This window comes from Ascaphus truei, chromosome 2 (assembly GCF_040206685.1).
Source record: "Ascaphus truei isolate aAscTru1 chromosome 2, aAscTru1.hap1, whole genome shotgun sequence".
Classification (NCBI taxonomy): domain Eukaryota; kingdom Metazoa; phylum Chordata; class Amphibia; order Anura; family Ascaphidae; genus Ascaphus; species Ascaphus truei.
The window spans coordinates 48390193-48395043 of NC_134484.1; the positions used below are offsets into that span (position 1 = coordinate 48390193).

Here is a 4851-nt window from a genome sequence, read left to right on the forward strand (position 1 = left end):
GTGACATCACGTTACTATGGCAACGTGATGTCACAAGACTCCGCGTGTCATTTGACGCGGGGGGGAGGGGTGGCTGCGGGGTGCCGAGGAGAGCAGACAGGGGTGCACACGGGGAAAAGTTTGCGCACTCCTGCTCTAATACATGTAGCCGGAGACAGATCAGCTGTTTAGATGGTAGAGCTCTGCACGATCGGGAAGAGTGGCGGCGGCCATCTCAGATTTCGGGACTACATTTCCCAGAAGCCTTGGGTGTGTCACATGGGCCGTTTTAACCAATCAGGAGCAAGCGGCCATTAGAGAGACTCCTGATAGCCTCTGCAGGACAGGAAACACGCTGACAGTCTTGCAGGAGCCAGCAGAGAGAACAGACACGTCCAGGGAGCCAGTAAGCCCCTGGACTAGGCCAGAACTCTGTGCCAAGGCCCCAGTTAGGCCCAGATCCCTCCAAAGAGTGGAGTGTTGTAGGGAAGCTCATACACGGCCTACTCCTAAATAATGATCCTTAACATATGAAAAAGAACCAGGGCACATTTGTATAATAGGCCAACAATAGTCTATAAAGAGAAAGGAAAAGCCCACATCCATAATCTCTTGTTGAGGCCTCAAGGGTCACCAACAGCTCAGGTTTTCAAGATATCCCTGCTTTAGCACATATGGCTCACTTAGTGGCTCAGTCGAAGACTTTATGCCGTAGGCCAGGAGTGCATTATGAAAAAAATAATTAGTGAAGAAAGGAGGTAATATACTGCTGCGGCACAGCTTAGTCTAACTAAAGACGGGAGCTGACCGGGCACGTGACGGGCATGTCGTTGAAAGTTGCGTGTGCGCTCCCCACACGTTACCCGGTCTATCCCGCGCCTCAATAGAAAAGCGCTATGGCGCTTTCTATTGAAAGCGCCCGAGGCGCTGGAAAGCGGCCGCAAACCTTCTTTTGCACGAATAAGAAGCATTAATTCTACCTTTTTATTTTCCCATATGAATTTATTCAAACAAGCTTGGGTAGATTTTAGAAATTGGTAAATTAGTTTAATAGAGATTGTTTGGCATATATATATAATATTCTCAGTAAGATATTCATTTTAATTGTGTTTATTCACATTCAAATGATATGCAGTTAATGTCTCCCATTCTTTCAGGTCTTTATTTCTTGATTTGAATGTGATGTAATTTGTGTGAAAAAGTAGTAAGGGGCACCCCTACCTCGTGTCATTAGAAGTCTTAAAGTGATCGGATGGAGAACCATTGACCTTAACCTTATGCAAACCTTCCTTATTTCCCTAGATGTGTTAAAGTTTGGATTCTTGGGATGGGGCCTTAGTTCACCTCCCCTGTGTATAAAATAATCTACTTAGCCGGCAAGGACCCAGACAACACTGAGAGAGAGACGCATCTTTTGGATAACAATCCTTACATACGAGAAACACAGTGACCAAGTACTGGGACCCCCAGAATCGAAGGATCACACACACTACTTATGACAAGTGCATAGAGAGGATAAAAGTGTACCCCGCTGCACAATTGTCCCTCAGTGCCTGTTACGCAGTCCCGGTGGTGCAGATGGTAACTAATGGGCCACTGTTGGTAAGTAGAAAGGTTTATTTATGCTGGCTGGCTAATGTTTTATTTAATAATGGACAAATGAGCTATTATCCATATCTGGATAATAGTTATTTTGCCCATTACTGTACTGCATCTGTTGGGGGGGTATTATTAATTGCAATGTATTCCAATTTTTTTTCCCAACAGGATTGGTTCCGCAGGCCAGCGGGGACCACCCAAGGACCCCCAGACACTCATGGGGACCACCCGGAAGGCCACAGACAACTGCAGGGACCACCTGGAAGCCCACGGACACTCGTGGGGACAACCTGGGGACCACTGCCAGCCTCTGGCATCAATCCTGTGCAGAAAAAAATAAAAATGTTTTTATGTGGGGGCACAGGGGGTGGGTTGTGTATTGATGGTTAGTACATATTGTAATATTTATTGGGTGCAGAGGGAATGAGTGATGGGCCAAGTACCTGCTTCACCAACCCCCTCTGCCCTCAATAACCTGCTATGGTGCCTTAACCCCTTCATTGCCTTAGCGGCTATACTATAAGGTAATGAAGCTCCTTTAATGTTATTTTTATTTATAGTGTGCGGGAGCAGGTGGTCTCCTGAGCTGAACCTCTTTGGTTTCTGCCTCAGGGACCCCCTGCTACCCAAATTACAGGCCCCTGTATGGGGCAATGGGTGCCGGTATCGCCGCCATTTTTAAATCTTCTGTGTCACGTGACCTTGGGATTTAAATTCTGGAGGAGATACCGACACCCCATATCTGGGCCTGTAACTCAGGAAGCAGGGGGTCCCCGAGGCTGAAATCAATGTGGTTCATCTCAGGAGACCCCTGCTCCCACACACTATTAATAATAATTACATTGAAGCAGCTTCATTACCATAGCAGTTAGCTGCTACGGTAACAAATTAGTTGCATTTTTTATTTGAGTTTTAATACTAGGGTATTGTAGCAGGGGGTCTCCGGAGCAGAACCGCGTTGATTTGAGGTACGGGGACCCCCTGCTTCCCGAGATACAGGCCCTGTTATGGGGTGCCGGTATCTCCTATGCATTTAAATGTCCGGCGTCATGTGACCGTGGGAATAAAATGCATAGGAGATACCTGCACCCCATAACGGGGCCTGTATCTCGGGAAGCAGGGGGTCCCTGGACCTCCACTCATCGAGGTTCTGCTCTGGAGACCCCCTGCTACAATACACTAGTATTACATTTTCTATTAAAAATGTTTGAATAGATGACAAGATCTATGATACAATACGGTGTGCTGAAAAGCAATTAAATGTATTTCGCAATTCTCCATGTATGTACATGAAAGCATCTTATTGTATATTGCCCTGTTCAAATGTGCATGGATGTGGTTTGTAATCCAATTACCCAATAAAAATGTTTGAAATTAAAAAAAAAAAGGTTTAATCTCTGGCGAGATTTGCGCAGGCAGAGGCGGCCCTCTCTCTGCAGCAGAAAGAAATCGCCGGGTGAGCTCTTTTCAGAAAGGCGATCATCACGTCGTCGGTACTCGCCAGTTTTGAAATGTTGCTATCCCAGGTATTCTGGGCTTTCCGTATGTGCAAGATATTTGCAACACACGGTTTGTTATCATTTGTTGCCAATGTTCCCAGCAGTTTGAGCTGCAAACTGTAACAATAGATAGTTACCATAGTAATATAAGAATACATTGTAGCTGCTGAGTTACACTGACTGAAGGATTGATTTAAACTGAAAGGCAGCCATTTAGAGTGCACCCTGGGAAGTAGGGTCTTTGCTGATCGATCACAGGAGAAAAATGGCAGAAAAACAATTAAACACCACAAAAAATGCCACAATTCAAAATCAAAACACAAAATAAATAGCATAAATATTTAAAAGCAAAGAACCAAAATACATTTAAAAGACATAAAAGCAAGCATTTGCCAAAAAAAAGTATTGCGTGTCACTGTATGTTCCCCCGGACCCCCGTGGGGCCCCCGGACACCTGCTGGGACCTCCCGGAGAACCCCACCGGCCTCTTCTATTAATGCTGTGCATGGAAAATAAAATGTTTTTATGCATGTCTCCATCTCTTGTATTCTTCACTGCTCTCTAATAAATGGAAGAGACTGCACCAAGAAATCTGTGAGTTGAGTCCTACTTGATATCTCACTTGCGAAACTCTGTTGCATTGTTTTTTCAGTTTACCCTTATGTGTCGCAATTAGTTTAAATAGAAGTCCCCATTTATATTTGGCACCATGTTTCTGTAGATGCACAGTTACAGTATATCTCTCCTGTTCCTCTTTTGCTGCCGGCATTTGTAATGTTTGGTCTAACCCCTTCCAGAAAAGAGCTAATCACTGTGTGATACCTGGAAGGGGAAAAACTGTACGTATTGGGAAACGGTGATTGTACATAAATAAAAAGCACTTTTATTCCCCATGTTAGAATGTAGCATGTTCCCTATACAGGTAGTCAGCAAGCCAGTAATGTATTTATGTTATTAGCATTTCCCTGCATGCAGACCCAGTAATTCACTTAATTGGGCTGTCTGCAGAGTAATGCCAGGTTGTTACAAAGACTGGGAGCGGCTAAGTACTAGGGCAAATGGTGAGCAGGGAAAGGCTGGTAATTGGGTCCGGGGACTGGCTCTCAGCAGAGCAGAGCCTTGCTTCCCCATAGACACTGAGGTGCCTACCCAGTGGGCGGTATGGGGCTGCCCAGGGAAAGTGTTGCCAGGTCTGAGCCCCAGAGGCGTGGTTCCCGTTGACCAATTCAAATTCCCAGCTTGCCGGCATCTCCCTCTGCTGTGGGTGGTCCAGAGTGCCTCAGCCGGCCCCTTCCTCTGATTTGCACAGCCGGGTGAGCCCTCGTCCTCCGATTGGCTTCACCATCACAAGGATTGTTCCTTGTCCTGATTGGTCGGCGGCTCCTGCTCCATATTAAGTATAGCATCCGAGGGCTATGTTAGGAGCGCGGGCGATCAGGGAATCTTTGGAGACGATTGGAGACACGGCTGGCGGGAGATTCAAAAGTGCTTTGTGTGAAATAGCACTGAGAAGCCAGGGATGAAGATGCTCAGGGCAAACTGACTGAAGCCGGCCCATGCACCTATTTGAGGCTAGTTTCTTGCACCCAGGCCCCCAGTTGGTGAGTGTTTGTAAGGAATCCACACCTCAGTTTACTGCTTACCTTGCCTTACAGACCTGTGCAGTCCTGGAACACTCCCCCTGATATCTACTGCAGCTGTGCAAGCTATTACTGCAGCCCCAGTGCAATGCTGTCACACGCCCCTTTTGCTATTGGGTTCCTGACCTTTAAAT

At 46.4% G+C, this 4851-nt stretch overlaps 1 long non-coding RNA gene across 1 annotated transcript; it reads left to right on the forward strand.

Annotated features, from left to right (window-relative positions):
- Positions 1 to 305: 305 nt before the first annotated feature.
- LOC142488503 (uncharacterized) lies at positions 306 to 2098 on the forward strand. The gene is made up of 3 exons (XR_012799453.1): positions 306 to 385; positions 1282 to 1581; positions 1747 to 2098. It is a non-coding gene; the product is annotated as an uncharacterized LOC142488503 (long non-coding RNA).
- Positions 2099 to 4851: the final 2753 nt, after the last annotated feature.